General features: G+C 41.4%; 1 pseudogene; it reads right to left on the bottom strand.

The window, feature by feature from the left end:
* Nucleotides 1–5758: 5758 nt before the first annotated feature.
* LOC129678299 (E3 ubiquitin-protein ligase RNF220-like) lies at nucleotides 5759–6686 on the bottom strand (annotated as a pseudogene).
* Nucleotides 6687–22065: the final 15379 nt, after the last annotated feature.

Here is a 22065-nt window from a genome sequence, read left to right on the forward strand (position 1 = left end):
AGCTCAGTAAAAGAACACATCTCAAAACAGGTGGAATGCAATTGAAGAAGAAACCTGACATAGACCACTGACCTCCGTACCACACATGCATATACACTTCAATGTACAACTGCACACTCACACAAACATGTTCATGCACCATACACACACAATATCACACACATATATACATTAAAAACAAACTTTTAACTTAATTTATGTTTCTGATATTTGAGAACTTGAATATGCTTGCTGGCATTCTTGCTAACCAGAGCCAGGTTCAGCTATTCTTGGCTAGATTATATTACATGTCGGAGACCTCAGTACTCCTAAGTGGATTGATGCTATCCTCTGAAGACTGGGGTGAGGTATTCACTGTGCAGCAGAAGTGCTTTGAGAAACCTGGGAGCAAGGGTCACATTGGAGTCTCTGACTCATATTCACTAGGGCCCTATTGACTAAAGCTAGTCACATGGCCATCCCAGTCACAGAGCAGAGGGAAAACCCACCTCCACACAGGGAATTGGAAGTATCATTTAACAAGTTCATCACCTAATGAAGGATCCACACTACAATATCATGGATGTGAGAAGGGGAGAACTTGAAATCACTTCAAAATGTCTTTCATATTTGTATAATTCTACTTAATCTTTTTACAAGTATGTGGTATTTATCAGTGTGGAGGACTAGACAAGAAATTGGTAATATGCCACAAAAATAATTTATTACTATTGAACTTAAACTCTCAATCTGAGGAAGCCCTGTCTTGCTAGTCAACTGGTAAAAAATGCTCATTTGCTTTAAGCAGAAGAACTACCGGTCAGCCAGGTGTAGTGGCACACACCTGTAATGACAGCACTCAGAAAGGCAGAGGCAGGCTGATTGCTTTGAGTTCAAGGCCATCCTGGTCTACAAAGCGAGTCCAGGACAGCCAAGGCTATACAGAGAGACCCTGTCTCAAAGGAAAAAAAGAAAAGAATTACCAGTCATTACTCAGGCTTCTTAAATTTCCTTTTTGAATTTTAAGACACAGTATGCTTATGGAACCCTACATGTCCCAAACTCTTGATCCTCCTCCTCTGTGGGCCTCCTGCTTTCTGCTCTGCTTATACAGTGCCTTATCATACTTAGCTTATGCTAATTAATTGTAAAGGTGATTTGAAAACAATTGGTGAGATATGGAGTGTTACTTAACTGACTATTATACAGATATCCAAAACCAAATTGTACTCTGTTCCAACATGCTTTTAAACACAAGGAAGATACTCATTAGAGATGTGAATTTTCAACACACACACACACATACACACTCTCTTTTTCTCTCTCTTTCACACACACACATACACACTCTCTGTCACCCCCACTCTCTTTCTCTCACACATACAGACGTTGTCACACATACTCTATCACACACGCGCACACACTCAAACACATACTACATACTCTCTGTATCGCACACACTCACACATACAATCTAGAACTAGCCAGTTTCTTAAATGCAAAACAATGACATACACCGTTGGAGGAAAGACAGAGGAAACCCTCTCCAGCAGATGAGATGCTGTCAGAAGAGAGATGCTACACTACATGGAAACAACTGGGATTTTGCTCTAGACTTTACCTCAGAATTTGTTTTTTGGTTTCAGGGCTGAACACCTTTTTGCAATGCCTCATGCTTCTTTTCCCTCACAATATTTTTTGACAAGTATTAGGTCCCTCTGTATGAATGAATTTTTTTTTTTATCTTGCCTAGGAAAAGTGAGGCTCAGTTTAAAACCTTTGCCAGGGACGTAAAAATTTCTTTTTCCTCCTCTCCACAGGATGGGACATTGCAAGCTTAAATTTCCCTCATGTAGTGCCCTTCCTTACTGTCAGTTTTTATGAATAAAAGATATTTCTCTATATGCAATAAAAGTAGAAAGTTTCCACTGGATGTCAGGAAAGTTTGAGATACCTGTTAAAGTTAATTTAATAAAACTGTTTGTTTCTCATTTTCTCTTTTACCCTGGCTATCAACTAAATGATTGAGATCTTTTATAGTATTTTAACAAGCTTCACAACACAAGCTTCTTCCTTTACCTCCTCCCCGGGCTGGCAAGAAGTCCAGCCCTAGCCTTCCCCCTGGTCAGCAATTGGATGTAAGGTGCTTTATTTGCACATCAGGGGACAATTAGGGAGCAGTGTTCACAGGAGAGTCTCAGAACAAGAATTGCAATGAGATATGGAGGGTACAGAAATCGGCCTTTGAATTATACAGTAACCTTATCCTGTGGATGCCAATGTGTTTCTCTCCATGTATCCATGTAAAACCAAATAAAGAATGAACAACAGCAAAGTGGGAGTTTTCCTTACCTCAATTCAGAAATGTTCTAGTCCTAATTTTTTTGTTTATTAATTAATTTATTTTTTATTTAACTTTTATTAATTACACTTTATTCATTTTGTATCCCCCCCATAAGCCCCTCCCTCCTCCCCTCCCAATCCCACCCTCCCTCCCCTTTCTGCATGCATGCCCCTCCCCAAGTCCACTGATAGGGGAGGTCCTCCTCTCCTTTCTGATCTTAGTCTATCAGTTCTCATCAGAAGTGGCTGCATTGTCATCTTTTGTGGCCTGGTAAGGCTGCTCCCCTCTCAGGGGGAGGTGATCAAAGAGCAGGCCAATCAGATTATGTCAGAGGCAGTCCCTCTTCCCATTACTATGTAACCCATTTGGACACTGAACTGCCATGGGCTACATCTGTGCAGGGGTTCTAGGTTATCTCCATGAATAGTCCTTGGTTGGAGTATGAGTCTCTGGGAAGTTCCCTGTGTTCAAATTTTCTTGTTCTGTTGCTCTCCTTGTGGAGTTCTTGTCCTCTCCAGCTCTTGCTATTTCTAGTCCTAATTTTTTAATTTTTATTTTATTTAAGTTTATTTTCTTTACATCACAGAAGTGCCCCCTTCCTCTTCTCCTCTCAGTGCCTCCTCCCACTTCTTCCCTCTTCCCTTCTCCCTTTCACCCCAGAAAAGGGGAGCCTTCTCCCCCTGTATCAACCCTCCCCAGCACATCAAATCACATCAGGACTGAGCATATCCTCATCCACTGAGGCCAGGTAAAGCATCCTTGCCAGGGGGAAGTGATCCAAAAACAGGCAATAGAGCCCCCCTTCCACTCCAGGCAACCCACATGAAAACCAAGTCACCCATCAGCCTCATATATGCAGGGGGTCTAAGTCCAGACCATGAATGATCCTTAGTTGGTGTCTCAGTCTCTGTAAGCCCCTGGGTTAGTTGTCTCTGTTGGTGTTCTTATGGGGATCCTGTCCCCTTCAGGCCCTTTCATCTTTTCTCCCAACACTACCACAGGACCCTTGGAGCTCTGCCTTACACGTGGCTGCAAATCCCAGCATCCGTCTCAATCAGCTGCTGGGTGGAGCCTTCCAGAGGACAGTCAAATTAGGCTCCTATCTGCAAGCATAAAACAGGGTCATTAATAGTTCTCTACTGTGGGGTGGGTCTCAGATTGGGCCAATCATTGGTTGGATATTTCCTCAATATCTGTTCCTTCTTTACCCCTGCACTTCTTGTACATTTCCCTCCCTTTATCCACTTCTGTTGTCTATTCTGTTTCCCCTTCTTCATGACATTCTGGCACCCTCCTTTGGCCCCTCCTTGTTATTTAGCTTCTTTGTGTCTGTGGCTTGTAGTTTGGTTATCCTGTATTATAGGTCTAATATCTGCTTATAAGTGAGTACGTACCATGTGTGTCTTTCTGGGTCTGTGTTACCTCACTCAGGATGATCTTTTCTAGTTTCATCCATTTGCTTGCAAATTTTATGATTTTCTTATTTTTAATACCTGAATAGTATTCCATTGTGTAAATGTACTACAATTTCTTTATTCATTCTTTGACATCTAGGTTGTTTCTAGATTTTGGTATTACAAATAAAGCTGCTATGAACATAGCTGAGCAAATGTTCTTGTTGTATTGTGGAGCATCTTTTGGGTATATGCCCGGAAATGGTGCCTCAGATTAAAAACTCAAGTGACAACATATGCTGGTGAGGATGTGAAGAAAGGGGAACACTCCTCCATTGTTAGGGAAAGCACAAATTTATACAACCTGCCTGGAAATCAATCTGGTGCATTCTCAGAAAATTGGGACTAGTTCCAACCCCAAATTTTAAGTATCCAAAACAGTCTCAAATTCTAGGTGTCTTACTGCTTTGGTTAAGTTCTTATGGTTTTTCTTTAGCAAATGTTAGGTTTCAGTTGTAAGGTTCTTTTTTTGTTTGTTTTGTTTAGACTGGTTTAATTCATGTCAAATGTAGTTTACAAAAGGAAAGGACAAGTGCCTTTGTATAGAATATACAGACACAGCATCACATCACAGGACCCACGGGAGGAGCAGGGAGGCAGCATTGCCCATGGGAGCAGCACTGCCACTCCCAGGAGTTCTCCACAGCAGGCCTGGCAGCCAGGCACCCTCCGCCAGCCCAACTGCAGCCTGCCTGCCTGCTCCTGCTTGGTTGGTCCCATTTTCCACCCTACCCCCAGCTCCTCATAATGAGCCCCATCAGCTAAGACTAAGGAGAGGAGCATATCCCTTGGGGCAAAAGCCTCATGTCTGGGAGAAGAAATATACACCACTGAACACTGAGAACATGGGAAAGGGAAGGGATGCCAAGGGAAGAGGGAAAGGCAGGCACCTTAAGAAGAGAAAAGAGGGAACAAGTCAGGAGCCTGCCATAGAGGGCCTTTGAAAGGCTCTACCTTGCAGGGTATCAAAGCAGATGCTGAGACTTATGGCCAACCTTTGGGCAGAGTGCAGGAAATCTCATGAAAGAAGTGGGAAATAGTAAGACCTGGAGAGGACAGGAGCTCCACAAGGAGAGCAACAAAACCAAAACATCTGGGCAAAGGGGTCTTTTCTGAGACTGATACTCCAACCAAGGACCATGCATAGAGATAACCTAGAACCCCTGCACAGATGTAGCCCATGGCAGTTCAGTGTCCAAGTGGGTCCCATAGTAATGGGAACAGGGACTGTCTCTGACATGAACTGATTGGCCTGCTCTTTGATCACCTCCTCCTGAGGGGGGAGCACCCTTACCAGGCCACAGAGGAAGACAATGCAGCCACTCCTGATGAGACCTAATAGACTAGGATCAGAAGGAAGGAAAGGAATACCTCCCTTATCCATGGACTTGGGGAGGGGCATGCATGCAGCAGGGGGAGTGAGGAAGGGATTGGGAGGGGAGGAGGAAGGAAGCTAAAAGAGGGATACAAAGTGAATAAAGTGTAATTAATAAATTTTTTTTAAAAAAGAGGCGGTTGGGCAGAGCCCCCATCCAGCCCTGAAGGGGACACTGCTTCCAGGAATCATTAAAAAAAAAGAAGAAAATTATACAACGGAAGGGGAGGTGGTAGAGGGTAAAGTGTCCCATTTATACACAACATTGTAAACATACACAGTCTATAATACATGTGCTTCAGTTTGGTGTTTGCATGTCTGTCTGTGTAGGGACTAGATCTCAGGAGCCTTCCCCTGCTACTCCCCAACCCACCTCCCTGCCCTTCCCTGGAAACAGCCAAAAGAGGCAGGGTCCCCAAGTTCAGAAGGGACAAGCAGGCAGGGCTGTTCCACTCTGGCTCTCGAGTCCTCTATGTGTGTTTGGGTGTGGATGTGCATGTAGGTACATGGGGAACCTGTGTGCAAGTATGTACAAAGGGAAGGGCACTGTCACAAAGGCCAGGGCAGGTGGGGTTGCTCGAGGCAAGGCCTGCCTGGGTGGCGAGCTCACAAGTAGATCCTCCACAGGTCTCCAGGCGCTGTGATAGTGTTGCACTGAGGGCAGAACTTCTTGGCACCCAGAGTCCGCAGCCAGTACTCTTCACAGTGCACATGCCAACACTGGATCGACGTCAGGGGCATCGCGTAGGAGTCCATGCCGATGAGGCATTTGTATCGGTCCCTCCCCTGTAACCCCCCAAGACTGCTGCCGTTCAAGCTCCCTGACCCGAGCCTTCAGGGCCTCAAATGTAGTTACAGCTGAATCTTCAGTGATTTTATCAATGTCGCGGTTCTTGCAGGTCTTCTGCATGGCCTCCTGCTTGCTGCTTTCACCATTGCTGGTGGATGGCATCTCATCACTGGCCCATTTGGAGAACTCAGGTGTGATGCGGGTGCCGGGGGGGGGCATTTAGGACTGCGCCCTGGAGTGCCTCTCTCTCGTTGGCTTCACCAGGCTATTCTCCTGTGCAAGGGATGACATCGGCCTCTGTATATTGTGGTTTCCCATACTTCAGAGTGTCATCCCCATTCACATCCAGGTCAGCATCATTTTCTGGGTTCTCTTTGCCATTGCACATGACGAAGCCAGAGCCTCGGAGGAAGCCACCTTCCAGTAGTGTGGTGGCCCATATCTGCTTCTGCCCACACCGTTCATCTTCCTCGAAGCGGTTGCTGTTCTCATGCTCGATGTCCACGGCATCATCCTCAGCCATGCAAGAGCCTTCCCTCCTAGAAAGGCAATGCTCCACATGCCTACTCATCTCTTGCTCTGATCCTGCCAGGGGCGGTTGCACAGAGGACATACCTACCCTTTATCTTGCTTCCTCCCTTTCACTTTCCCAATCTGAGCATTCAGTTGGGTTTGCCGGTTGGCTCGCACTACACTCTCAGGAAGGTCTACTTCCTCCCTCCCGCCGGCCCCTTGGTCCTCCATCCTCTCTGGGCCAGGGGTGCTCTAATGGGACCCTGTGGCCGCCACGCGGTGCCGCCCCAGCCCCAGCCTTCGACGCTGTAGGCCCCGCGGCAAGGGCCGCGATGCGGGTGGATTGTCCCCTGCTGCCCGGCGGTGGCGGCCCCTCAGCTCCCAGCAGCAGGCATCAGTTGTAAGTTTTTTGTTTTTTGTTTTTGTTTTTATTTTGTTTTGTTTTGTTTTTATAACTTCCTTGTTTGGGTATTGAAACAAAGCTTTAAATTCACACAGTGAAACTTCAGTAATCCTCTGGTATCTATAATGAGTAAAATATTTCAAGGAACATCCCACACTCTCATTTTTGTTCTTACAAGAACAGCAGTGTGCATTGCTCATAGTTTGTAAGGTTCTTAAGTCAAATATATTCAATGACTATAGCCAGAAGGTCATGATGTCATATGATTTTTTTGTGAACCACTCATGATCAGCTGTGGGACTGTGCTAAGTGTACTTGCCAAAAGCAGGTTTCCAGAAATTAGTTACCAAATCTCAATCTGCAAACTTAACATTTAAGTTTGCACTATAACCAATTTCTGCCTTGAGGGGAAGGAAGTACCTGAGGCTGTATAACCTCCATCCTGATGTCATAGCTCATAACTATTCATGAGCCCCACTGGAGAAAGACAGAAGGGACCAAGGAAGGAAAACCACTGATGTTCCAGAAAGGGAGCATCAAACCACCTAATTGTTGTGGCATATGTCTCTGGAGGAGGCCATTTTCTTGTAAGCATCACACGTCTTGAGCTACCTTTGCCCTTTCAGACCTTCCCACATACATAATCTGCTGTTCAGTTTTCCAGAATCTTTGTAAAGCTTTGAATTTTCAGCTAAACTATTAGTCAGTCTGTGGGTTTGTGTTTTCACAGGAAATGACCGCGTCCAGTGCTCAAAGTTCTGCCTACACAGGTAGCTTTATCTTCATCTCAGTTCCTGTGGAACTGATCCAGAGGCCACAGGGCTACAATAGTCCTGGTTTTGTATTGCCAGGATACCACATGAAACTACTAATGAACAAAAATTGAGCTTTTAAATTAAGTCAGGCATAAGAAGTCCATATATGTCATGGGTGTAGACTCCATCTTAGTGGAAATAATCATGGAATGCAGGAATAGACCATATATAACTTACTTGCTCCTCCTGAACATACTGGAACCCAGTTCCACGTATATCACATTTTTATTTTCCGGTGAACTTTTAGACTCAGTCTGTGTGTCTTGATTGGTCGGAGAATGACCGAGTTTGTGATTATCAGTTAAGATTATATTGTGACTTATGTCAAGGGGTTTGAGTAAAATCTGCTCACAAATTAATGTTTATTGCTTAATAGGAGAATTATTTTCCATGGAGCATGACATATAGTATAAACCTAAAAATCTGTGTTATGGTTTACTCTGAGGAGTTATCCAAGGGCTTTGAATGGAAGCCTTACCTGCCACTAAGGTTTCAAGTATTGTTGAATATGTTTACCATATAACTCACTGGGAGCTGGGGATGGTTGAATAGCGTGCATAGAGGGACTGCCTCTGACATAATCTGATTGGCCTGCTCTTTGATCACCTCCCCCTGAGGGGGGAGCAGCCTTACTAGGCCATGGTAGAGGACAATGCAGCCACTTTTGATGAGAACTGATAGACTAAGATCAGAAAGGAGAGGAGACCCTCCCCTATCAGTGGACTTGGGGAGTGGCATGCATGCAGAAAGGGGAGGGAGGGTGGGATCCTGAGGGGAGGAAGGAGGGGCTTATGGGGGATACAAAATGAATAAAGTGTAATTAATAAAAAATTTTAAAAAAAGAAGGTGCATGTGGCTTCTTAACTTTAGCTAGTTGCAATAGATATTATATATTTATCTTATGTTAAGAGAAGCCATATGAAGCAATTGATTCTCCACTGTGGAAGAGATTTCTCTGAAGTGGCATACTCCTGTTCTTTTGTAATTTATTGCCTACCCTCTGGCATTCAAGTGCTTTAGTAATGCCTATAGATTTAGTTGTTATCTCCTGCTTATCAGATCCAATCAGTGAAAATTTCATTAATGTAATGGATCAGATGATTCCCTTGGAATGTTCAGTAAGCAGGGTCCCTGAAGAATGGATGATGACATAGTGCTGAGTGTTGATACAACCCAGAGGTAGGCTAGACAGTATTGCTGGTCATGAAGGCTGAAAACAAATGCCTTTTGATGGCCTGCATTAACACATGTAGAAAAACAAACAGCTTTGCCAGATCAATAGTTGCACAGCAGGTTCCAGAGAACAAGCTGGTTTGGTCTTGCAATGAAACTTCATGGAAGCAGGAGCAGCAATTACTTATAATGTTTAGGATAACCCAGTCATTGACTAAGATCCATCTGTCTTCTGTGCAGGTTGAGCAAGTGAATGTGGAGTCTTTTCTTAGTGGGTTTACATTCATCAATGCAGCCTCATCCATCTTCATAAGCCTTTACCTTTGAGCCTGCATTCTCATGACACATTACTCCATGCACATTCCACAGGCTTTTGCAATAGAAATTGACAAAGTCATACCTTTTTTAATATGTATTGACTTCTGTAAGTCATGCTTTAAATTTTATTTTGGGGGGCTTGCTGAAATGTAGCTTCAGAAGCCAGAAGTGGTGGGAGTAAGTTTTGAGTAGGATAAACATTTTTAGGGAAGAGGAGAGGACATTGTTCCTTCAGACAAGAAGAGACTATTATTGTCAAGGAAGGAACAGCTACTTCTGTACTCAAAGGAGGCTCAATAAAATTTCAGGTATCAAGGCTCAAAATTTGCAAATTTCATTGCAGTTATCTCATCTATCACCATAATGATATTCACTGTCCTTTCCATACCCAGTTGTAATGGTTAATCTTCATTATCAACTTCATTAGATTGAAACACACCCAGAGATTTCTAAGGCTAATCACTGTATGTGTCTGTGAGGTATTTTCAGAGAATATTAACTGAATGGGAGTTATGGTCTTGGATGGAATAAGAGAAGAAAACAGAAAGAGAGAATCCATTAACACAAATGTCTGTCTGTCTCTTTACCTCTCTCTGCTTTCTGATCACTGTGAGATGCTTTACTCTGTCCTTCTCTCCTCACCATTATTGATTGAAGTCTCTGAAACCAGAAGCCAAAATAAATGCATTTTTTTCCTGATGATGTTTGATCACTCTTTTTTTGTCACAGCAATGAAAATCCAACTAGCACACCAGTCAATGTACAAGCTTGAGCAAGAGACCAGCTATGATAACAAAAGTTTGACATTTGTTGTAATTTGGTGACACACAGGCAATACTCTTGTTTACCTGAAGTCACTCTCATTTTTCCTGGATACCATTCAGTTCTTAATTACTTATTAAAGTCTTTTTTGGTTGCTAGCTTTGATCAGGCAATCAATCAGGCATCTCTAGAAATCATAATTCCAATGTGGGTTTCATTGAGGTAAAGGAAGATAGTGATGGTCATCCTTTATTTCATTTCAGCTATTCTGTCTTGTCAACACGTTTGTGAGATCCGCTTGTCTTTGTCCTGCAATGCTGAAGTTACAAACATGCATGGTTGTGCCCAGCTTTAATATAGGTCCTATGGATCCAAACTCCTTTCCTTTTGCTTAAACAATAAGCACTCTTCCCCCCTGAGTGATATCCTTAGCATTGTATTATTGTGTTAAGATAGCAAAATTTAGGGTAATACATGGATTAAATGACTTGGCTCTAAGTAACAATATATTTTAAACATTTTACAACTTCTTATACTGTCTTACATCCCACATGAATAACAACTGGTTAACAAAATAAGACTAAATACGTTTGAGCTAGCATGTTGGTTCACACGTGTATTTATAGTGTGTGTGGAGGCAGTAAGAAAGGGACTACAAGCTTAAGACCAGCCTGGGATACATCATTCTAGAATATTCAGTGATTCTATACTTTAGTATAAACTGTCAAATCAGGAGAAGAAAAAGTTCCTCTGCTTAAAGTATTCTTTGCATTATTTTCTCATTTTACTGAATTAATTGGCCATTGTGTCAATTGGCCATTGTGGTGAAAGTGAATAAGATCATAGAATTGTTTTATCATATAGAATAGCAACAAAATAAAATGAAACTAAAGTTAAAAAAAAAACTCAAAGAGAGCCTGTTTCCTACATTTTCTAATTTCTGGATATTTCTGACTATTCACCAGCATTTGCTCAGGACCTTCATTTTCTAACTATTTAATCCTGCCTGCCAACGCTTCTTGGTGCTGGGATAAAATTATCTACTCAGCCAGACCTGTATTTCAACCCCTTTAGGTAAACTAGTCTAGTCCTCACAAAACCCTCACTTTTTTAACCTGGATTTTTTGTTGTTGTTTTCTCTTTCTCTAGCTCATATTAGTCACTCTTTACTCTGAGAAACTAATGAAATCATTTTGTTGTCTACAAAAAGAGCATCTGACCTTCAAGGGTAGGTATCTCCATAGAAGGAAGGGATGGAAAACATATTCCCATCAAATGGGTCCAGGAAACAAGCAGGTGTCACTATCCTAATAGTTGAAAAAAAATAGGTTTCAAACCAAATTTAATCAGAAAAGTTAAGAAGGATTCTTTATTTTAGTGAATGAAAAAAAATAACAAGAAAGACATTATGTCACACACACATACACACATATATATGTGTATACACATACACACACATACTCACACACATATGAGCCAGCACCTAGGTCTAGACTGGATAACTTCATTTCATGAACAGTATGCTAATGAGCCTTAAGATACAGATTAATTTGAAATTGGTAATAAAATTATTTCAGGACTCTATTTTCACTGATAGACAGGTCATCTGAACCAAAACTAATTAACTACAAGAGTTCAATGACATCATACACCAAACAAACCTAATGGATATCTACAGAGTATTCTATGCAAACACTAATGAAGATGTTTCTCTGGAGTAGATCCAGTATTAGGACACAGAACAAATAACAACAGATACAGAAAATTGAAGATGGAACTGAGATTGAGGAAAGGGCCAACCAATGACTAGCCTAACTTGAGATCTTTCCCATGGGAGAGAGCCCACCCCTGCCCTGACCCTATTAATGAAATTCTGCTATGCCTGCAGACAGGAGCCCAGCATAACTGTCTTCTGAGAGGCTTCTCCAGCAGCTGATGGAAGCTGGTGCAGAGGGCCACAGCCAAACAACAGGCGGAGCTTGGAAAGTCTTGTAGAAGAGTCAGGGGAAGAATTGAGGGAGCCAGAGGGATCAGGGACACCACAAGAAGACCTGCCAACCAGAGTGCATGCATGGGCTGGACCTAGGCTCCCCTCACATGTAGCCGATATGTAGCTTGGTCATCATGTGGCTCCCCTAACAATGGAGTGGGGCCCGTCTCTGACTCTGTTACCTGCCTCTGGATCCTTTTCAAATAGCTGGGCTGCCTTGTTTGACCTCCTTAGGAGAGGATGCACCTAGTCCTGTTGGAACTTGAAGTACCAGGGTGTGTTGGTACTAGCAGGAGGGCGTCTGCTTCTCTGAGGATATGGGGGTTTTGGAGGGGGGTGTTAGGGTAGAACTGGGAGGAGAGGAGGGCGGGGTGGGGCTGCAATCAGGCTTAAAGAAAATAATAAAGAAAATAATAACTCCTTGTATTCTATCAAACCACAATGTAACAAACCTCAAAGTTAACAGCAACAATCTACAAATTACGGAAACCCATGGAAGTTAAACAATACACTGCTGAATGATAAACAGCTCTGAGCAATTTCAGCATGTAACTATAGGGTGCCTTATGCTGGAATGTGTTATTTATTATTATTATTATTATTACACTTTATTCACTTTGTATCCCCTCATAAGCCCCTCCCTCCTCCCCTCCCAATCCCACCCTCCCTCCCCTTTCTTCATGCATGCCCCTCCCCAAGTCCACTGATAGGGGAGGTCCTCCTCTCCTTCCTTCTGATCTTAGTCTATCAGATCACATCAGGAGTGGCTGCATTGTCATCTTCTGTGGCCTGGTAAGACTGCTCCCCCCTCAGGGGGAGGTGATCAACGGGCAGGCCTATCAGATTGTGTCAGAGGCAATTCCTCTTCCCATTACTATGTAACCCACTTAGACACTAAACTGCCATGGATTACATCTGCGCAGGGGTTCTAGGTTATCCCCATGCCTGGTACTTGGTTGGAGTATGGGTCTCTGGGAAGACCTTGTGTTCAAATCTTCTACTTCTGTTGCTCTCCTTGTGGGGTTCCTGTCCTCTCCATAACCTACTATTTCCCACTTCTTACATAAGATTCTATGCACTCTGCCCAACAGTTGGCCATAAAGCCTCAGCGTCTGCTTTGTTAGTCTGCAGAGCAGAGCCTTTCAGAGGCCTTCTGTGGCAGGTTCCTAGGTTGTTTCCTGCTTTCTTCTTCTTCTGATGTCCATCCTCTTTGCCTTTCAGGATGGGGATTGAGCGTTTTAGTCAGAGTCCTCTCTCTTAATTAGTTTCTTTAGATAGACATGTTGGAGAGGTTGTGGAGAAAGGGAAACCCTCCTCCACTGCTGGTGGGAATGTAAACTTGTACAATCACTCTGGAAATCAATTTGGCGCTTTCTCAGACAACTAGGAATAGCGCTTCCTCAAGATCCAGCCATACCACTCCTAGGCATATATCCAAAATAGGCTCAAGTACACAATAAGGACATTTGCTCAACCATGTTTGTATCAGCCTTATTTGTAATAGCCAGAAGCTGGAAACAGCCCAGATGTCCTTCAACTGAAGAGTGGATGCAGAAAATGTGGTACATCTATGCAATGGAGTATTACTCTGCAATGAAAAATAAAGAAATCGTGCAATTTGCAGGTAAATGGTAGGACTTGGAAAGGATCATCCTGAGTGAGCTGTCCCAGAAGCATAAAGACATACACGGTATATACTCACTCATATAGACTTATAGAATGTGTTATTTTTTAAAGAGTTGTCCTAAAGTTTGATTAGTCCAAGAGGTTCTATGGACTTGAGAAAAAGCATCAGAAACTTCCAGAGACATTATTCCAGCTTTCTGGTTCTAGATCAGAGAACCAGACTTTGTAGAACTAGCTGCAAATTCTTTCTAGAAGAATGAAATAGAAATAAAGAAGAGAACAAAAACAAAAACAGTAGAGCAACAAAGAGCACTATTAAGATGGGGAGGGGAAAACAAACAAGGAACTGCCTACCCTGTACTGTATGGTGTTGGCCAAGAAAGCCTTCAGAGTTCTGCAGGAGGCAGCTTTCTTCATCAGGGTTTCTGTGGACATTCCATTGGTCTACCATAGAATTTATGCCTAGGTGTTCTACATCATCTTGCCTGCATTGAAAATGGGAACAAAAGGATAATTTCAACACGTATATAAGACTTAAAAAATGAATTAAACTATGCTCAGCCCTCATATATTTAAAGTAACTTAAAAAGACATGTTAAGTAGAGCAACCATCAAAGTACAATCAGAAAAATACAGGAAAGCAGCCACGTGGATGGTGGGACTTTTGTCTTAAGAAAACAATGCACCAGTATTCTAGAGGAGTATTTCCTAAACAACTTTATAACAAATGGAAATAGCAATGAAGAATGTTGAGAAAATTAAATGATGTGTTCTCTAAAAGTAAGTTTCACTGGAAAACAAGTTCAGATGTTAAAACTTTATTAGGGCTTATGCCTAGGATTATATTTTATATTCATGTGCATTAATTTGTATTTATTAATTATTAAAACTTAATGAGATTCTTTTGGAATAATATTGAAAGGTCTCATTGTGAAGTTGGCCCTTCCAGGCTTGCTTTTTTATTTTTTCATTAGTAAACAAGAGGTGAATTAACCCTTCAAGTTATTGCTTTCCACCTATTGCTTTATAATTATTAATGATTATTTCTTTCTGCCTGTTACTAGAAACATTTTATCTCACAGACAACCAGATTTAGATAATATTTTATCATAGCTACACGTGTGCATTAAGGATTACGTATACTTGACAAATGGGAAGAGTTATCATTTATGTATATTAAGCAATTTATGTTTCCAATCACTCATATAGGTAGTAGTCTCTAGTCTAGCATACATTCTTCTTATAAAGAATTTCATTTACTCTTTATGATAGCCTTTTAAACTAATTAATTAACTTTCTGTTGTTCTGAGATAAGATCTTAATCTTGGCTGGCCCCCAAATCTAAATCCTCATGCCTCCATATCCAAGTGCCAGGATTGTGAAGCTTTGCCACCATAACCAGTTATAACAACCTGCTAAGGTATACGTCATTAATGATTAAGATGAGTCACAGGGTGACAAATCTAGATAGTGACAGAGGCCACTTTAAAGGGTCTTTGATTTCTCATACTGTATTCTTTAAGAAACATGAAGAAATAAATTACACGTACTTTAACAGGCAGGCCCTGATAAGCAAAACCCATTTCCTTTAAAGGTTCTGGCTTATAACTCCCTTTGTTTCACAACAGTTGCTTCTCTCGAGAGTTATTTATTTCCTTCCTCTCTTTAGTGATCTTAGTTATCTTTCTTCTGCCACCTTGGGTTCATTAGAGAGACTGATATGAACAAGACAAAAGAACAGATTCTATAGAGAATTAGTTTCTCATCCATGAAAGACATGTTTAGAGAGAAATATACCCAATAAAATGACTCTTGCATGCAATTAGAAAACTCAGAAACTGCCAAAATTGCAGAAAGATGACTATTACACATACACACACAATATACGCAAATGATTATAACATATGCAAATATATGTAAATCATATCGTATTATAAATTATATTATACAATGACTACAATTACATAAAATAATTATAGTTTTTGTTTTTACTACATAGCTCATTGGGGAAAATTGACATTATTCTATCCATTTTGTTGCCTGATTCAAAACAGCAGAGACTAGATGACATATTTTAAGAACCCCAGTCAGTGGGTCAGACAGGTGGAACAGATGGCTGTTGCCCAAAAAACAAAGGATGAAGTTGAACAGGAAGGTTGCAACCACAGATAGCATGCCCTAATTCAAAAGTGTTGATCAATTATCTTAAGTATAGGTAAGAGAGTGTTACCCAGTACAAGAGGGATCTTTGGAGTCAGACTGTCTTAAGAAGATGTCTTAATTTTTATAGCTGTGAACTTCTTTTCTAAAGGGCTGATGATAAAGACTGTGGGGCTCAAACAAGCTAATTATGTTAAGACTCAGGACAGTATCAGCCATGTAACAGTTGCTTACTAAATATCAGCCACATTTGTTAAGTGCAGGAGGAAGTAGTACAGGAGGGACAGGTGCTAACAAAGTGGGAAGTGTGAATTGGGAAGAAGCCTTTGCCAAAGCTGTGGAATTTGAATACCGGCCTTGTAGTCTTTGAGTAGATTAAAGGTAAAAGGTTGTAAGCAGTTGTAGGCTCAGGATTTTAAGTTCCTCTACAACCTGCCCACTTTGTGGACTAAAATTAGCTAAAACATAAATGCTCTTTTAAAGGAATGGCTATTGTGATAGTTTAGAAGCAAAATTAGTCACTTTAGGAGAATTTTAAGTAGTTTGAGGCAATTACACACACACACACATACACACACACACACACACACACACACACACACACACATGCATGCCCTCACTCACACACAAGCACACATCACATCGCTGCTGTTTTCCCTCTGTGGTGCTCTGTAGAAGGTAGTTAGATTCAATTGTAAGCAAAAATCCTTCCCAGGAGCTGCATTGATACTTGGTCAAACCTTCTGGTAAAACTGAGAAACTGAGAATTTATTTATAAGCCCATGATCATTAGTTATGAGACTTTTGGAGCTATATATTTAATAAATCTCTGTCCAATGACCCAGTTTGTCATTAGCAGCTGCTATTCATAAATGTTGCTTATGCTGCATGCTGAACTATCCTTTTGTAAACCTGGTGTGAATGAAAAAGCACACAACTAGGCTTCATGCCAATCTTTTAAAAATCATAGATTTAAAGAAATTGAGATGATAGATTTTGGACATCTCTGGTTGCCTAGTTTTGCAGCTTTCTGCTGTAAAGCAGCAACACAGGATATGTTCACAGGAAGCTTAACTTTATCTGCTCATTTTGCTTTGAATATTCTAGATAGCACATGTTTTGATGCTTGTCTTTCATTGTGTTTGAACATTTTCTACATGTAAAATGTAAAATGTAAATCTTATGCATAGAAATATTAATTTCTCTGAAACCTTGGGTAAGGCCAGACAGGAAGGACGGGACTGATAAGAACTAAGAATGTGGCCATTTCCCCATCCACACAGTGGCAGCCGTCTGTATCAGGGTTATTCTAACACTGGTATGCTGGGATTTTTCCACCTTTTCTCTTAGACTCTGCTCACAACACAGCCACCTTTAAAAGGCAGATCTACCTTTTCTCCAGTTGCCCTGTGCTCCTTAAGGCATTTAACTGCCTCCCTGCTGTCTCTTTCTCCAGGTCCTTTTATCCAGCCACCCTAGCTTTCTTGTTCTTTGTTCCCTCTTTAGCATTCCCACTATGTGGCCTAGTCTATAAAACATCCAGTGTTGTATTAGTAATTTCCTCTGCCTACATGTACACAATAAGAAGGTCCTGATCCCAGTAGGATCTAACTTCTGTATTAAGGCCTCTAACCAATATCAGACCTCTAAACTAGCCATGAATGCACTGGAGAAAATGTGTTATTTACAGTGCTTATTAAAGATTTCAAGTTCCTCTTGTCAGCTCCCAAAGTCAGAATGTCTTTCTCTGTCTGAGTAAGCAAAGAAGAAAAACCCAAGCATGAAGAAGGGTCTGCTTGTACACAAATCTAGTCTGCTTTCTCCTGTGGGCCTTGATTGGCAGGGACACACAGGCATTGTTTGACTGGCTTGTGTCAATTTCATTCTTTTATCTTCATGCTTTTTCATGTGTGTGTGCATGTACGTGCGTGCGTGCCTGCGTGCATGTGGTGTGTGCGTGTGTGTGTGTGTGTGTGTGTGTGTGTGTGTGTGTGTGTGTGTTTGTGCTGGGAAGAGGAGGAGCATCTGTTTCTTGCATTTGCATGCTGGAAGTTAACTTTTAGTATTGTCCTCTCTTGGCTCTCCATTTTAGGTTTTCAGATAGTGCACTGTTTCGCTCAGCTAGTTGAAGAGTGAGCCACCAGGATCTGGTTTTCTCTGCTCTCCCAGCTCAGGCATTACACACCTGTGCCATGACACCAGGCTTCAATGTGGACACTGTAAATTCTAACTCAGGTCCTCATACAAGCAATATACCTGCTGAGCCATCTCCCTATCCCTTGTTTGTTACTTTCGCATAACAAAAATTTAGAAGGGGAAACTAAAGAGTAGTCAGAGGAGTGTGTTTATACAGAAATCTAAATCAACTCTGAAGTTATAGCCCAGACTACTTGTTATTTGAACTTCCAAAAGTTCTAGAAGTATCATCTGTTTATGATGTAAAAACATCTCTCCCACTTCTCCTTCATGTTTTAGAAGTTTGTGATTGCTATTATGGTAGACATTCCCAACACTTTGAGAGGTTTTGTTTATAAACAAAGGAATGCTCCTTTCCCAATCTGTAGGCTGTCGTTTTGCTCTAAGGACAAAGTCCTTTGTTTTACAGATCCTTTTCAGTTTCAGGAGGTCCCATTTATTGATTGTTACTCTTAGAGCCTGTGCTGTTGGTGTTCTGTTCAGGAAGTTGTCTCCTGTGCCAATGAGTTGAAGGCTCTTCCTCACTTTTTCTTCTGAGCAGTTTAGTGTGTCTGGTTTTATGTTGAGGTCTTTGATCCACTTGGACTTTAGTTTTGTGCAGTGTGATAAGTATGGATCTATTTGCATTTTTCTACATGTAGACATCCAGTTAGACCAGCACCATTTGTTTGAGATGCTTTCTTTTTTCCATTGTATGGTTTTGGTATTTCTGTCAAAAATCAGCTGTCCATAAGTGTGTGGATTTACTTCAGGTTCTTCTATTCAATTCCATTGATCCACCAGTCAGTTTCTATGCCAGTACCATGCAGTTTTTATAACTGTTGCTCTATAGTACAGCTTGAGATCAGGGATGGAGATACCTCCTGAATATCTTTTACTGTAGAGAATTGTTTTAGCAATTCTGGGTTTCTTGTTGTTACATATGAAGCTTCACCAACCCTATATCTGACAGAGTGCTAATATCCAGTATATATAAAGAACTAAAGAAGTTAAACAGCAAAAAATCAAGTAATACAATTAAAAAATGGAGTACAGAGCTAAACAGAGAATTCTCTGCAGAGGAATATTGAATGGCAGAGAAACACTTAAAGAAATGCTCAACCTCATTAGCCATCAGGGAAATGCAAATCAAAACGACCCTAAGATTTCACCTTACACCCATCAGAATGGCTAAGATCAAAAACTCAAGAGACAACACATGCTGAAGAGGTTGTGAAGAAAGGGGAACCCTCCTCCACTGCTGGTGGGAATGTAAACTTGTACAACCACTCTGGAAAGCAATCTGGCGCTTTCTCAGACAACCAGGAAGAGTGTTTCCTCAAGATCCAGCTATCCCACTCCTAGGCATGTACCCAAAAGAGTCTCAAGTACACAATAAGGACATTTGCTCAACCATGTTTGTATCAGCCTTATTTGTAATAAGCTGGAAGCTGGAAACAGCCCAGATGCCCTTCAGTAGAGGAATGGATGCACAAATTGTGGTATATCTACACAATGGAATATTACTCAGCAATAAAAAACAAGGAAACCATGAAATTTGCAGGTAAATGGTGGGATCTGAAAAAGATCATCCTGAGTGAGTCATCCCAGAAGCAGAAAGACACACACGGTATATACTCACTCATATAGACATATAATATAGGATAAACCTACTAAAATCTGTACACCTAAAGAAACTAATTAAGAGGGAGGACTCTTGTTATAATGCTCAATTCCTATCCAGAAAGGCAAAGAGGATGGACAGCAGAAGAAGGAGAAAAGAGGGAACAAGTCAGGAGCCTGACACAGAGGACCTCTGAAAGGCTCTGCCCTGCAGACTATCAATGCAGATGCTGAGACTTATGGGCAACCTTTGGGCAGAGTGCAGGGAATAAGTGGGAAACAGTAAGATCTGAAGAGGACAGGAACTCCACAAGGAGAGCAACAGAACCAAAAAATCTGAGCACAGGGGTCTTTCTTGAGACTGATACTCCAATCAAGGACCATGCATGGAGATAACCTAAGACTCCTGCACAGATGTAGCCCATGGCAGTTCAGTATCCAAGTGGGTTCCATTGTAATAGGAACAGGGACTGTCTCTGACATGAACTGATTGGCCTGCTCTTTAATTACCTCCCCCTGAGGGGGAAGCAGCCTTACCAAGCCACAGAAGGAGACAATGCAGACACTCCTGATGAGTGTCTGACTTTTTTTTTTTTTCAGTAAAATGCCTAAATCTTGTTTTACTTTATTTTTTTTTTTAGAGAATTTTTATTATGGAATCTGCCCTATTAGTTAATTTTAATCTTATTATGTAATTTTGTTATTTTGTTCTTAAAGAGTACAATGCTGTACATAGTAAGATCTCTAGCATTTATCGCGCACAGTTGGAATTTCACTCACATTTATTATATTTTTCTCTAGCTCCTGAAAAACGCCAATATTTTTCATCTCTGAGTTAATTAATTTAGAAACTTCACATGTGTGCTGTCCTGCAGCGTTGGTCCTCTCGTGCTTTGCATATTTCAGCATGATAAGCCACATAGTGCTGGGAGCCAAAGCTATCTATGGAAGCCAAAGCCAAAGCTATCTAGTGGAGACAAAGGTATTTACTGAAGCCCAAGCCAAGTAGAGAGCAAAGGTCATTTAGTGGAGACCTAAAGCTTTTTAGTGAAAGAGTTATCTAAGACCCTAAATCATGGGTGGTAGATTGTGAGGACATCCTTTTGTTAGAGCATCCGTGAGATATCTTAAGAAACCATCCTTATGGTATCTTGCAGGTACAATAGTTAACCCATGAAAGCACTCTTCCTATTTCCTGCAGCAGTAGATTAACCTTCCCCCTTTCCTGTCTTCTCCCTATATAAGTTGGGTAAAAATTTCTAATAAACGGAATCCTTGATCAGATGAACAGACTTGGCTTTCATTCCTGTGTCTCTTGTCCCTCCCCCCGCCATTTCTTCCAATCTCTCCACCTTAGGAACCCCGTTGAAGCCCCGTGGGTCGAGGTATAACATAGTGCAAGAGCCCCTTCTGTTTGTGTGAACAACAGCCCATTGCTGAGATTGTGACCTCAAAAAAATATATTTTTTTAAAAAGAATGTTTAGGAATGGGCTGGATAATACTGTAGTTCTATTTCATTTTTTATGAACCTTCATATTGTTTTTTGTTTCATAATGGCTACATCATTTCAACATTTTCACCAACAGTTTATGAAGGATCCTATTTCTTTACATCATAGTCAACACTTGCTTTTTAAGTTTTATGGAAAAAAACTGCCTTGCCAGGTAGAGGTTTATCTCATGCTTGTTTTAGTTTGCCTTTTCCTGGAGATTACTTATGCTCAGAAATTCCATGTACGTGTTATTCATGTCACTCTTTAAAGAGGTGTTTGTTTAGAACCTAGATCATTTTTTCCACAGTTATCATAATTTTTGATGTTGATATGTAAGAGCCACCTACATGTCTTAGAAATGAACTTGGGTAGCAGGAAAAGTACTTAAAAAATCTCCCACCCAATGGCTGCCTTTTTATTCTACTGATTATTTCCTCTGTTTTGTAGGCTTTTTCTTCCTGCCCTGTAGTCTCTCCTGTCTGATTGGCTTATTTGGCCCATGCTTTGGGTGTTGTATCTGGGAAATCCTGCCTAAAACCAATGTCATAAAACATTTACACTGTTTGCTCCTATGATTTTTATAGTCTCAGGATTTTTAATTTTTTCTTTATTATTATTATTTATTCACTTTGTATCCCTGCTGTAACCCCCATCCTCATCTCACCTTGGTCACACCCTCCCTCCCTCTTTTCCCCCTATGCCCCTCCCCTAGTCCACTGATAGGGGAGGACCTCCTTTCCTTCTATCTGACCCTAGCCTAACAGGTCTCACAGGACTGTCTGGATCCTCTTTCTCTGTAGCCTCATAAGATTATCTCACCAGGGGGAGGCGATCAAAGAGTTGGCCACTAAGGCCATGTCAGAGACAACCCCTGCTGACCTTGGTTAAATTTTTTGTTTGTTTTATTTATTTATTTTTTATTATTAGTTACATTTTATTAACTCTGTATCCCAGCTGTATCCCACTCCCTCATTTCCTCCCAATCCCACCCTCCCTTCCTCATCTTCTCCCTGCCCCTTTCCAAGTCCACTGATAGGAGAGGACCTCCTCCCCTTTCATCTGACCCTGTTTA

This window comes from Psammomys obesus, unplaced genomic scaffold (assembly GCF_907164565.1).
Source record: "Psammomys obesus unplaced genomic scaffold, mPsaObe1.curated_primary_1811, whole genome shotgun sequence".
Classification (NCBI taxonomy): Eukaryota; Metazoa; Chordata; class Mammalia; order Rodentia; family Muridae; genus Psammomys; species Psammomys obesus.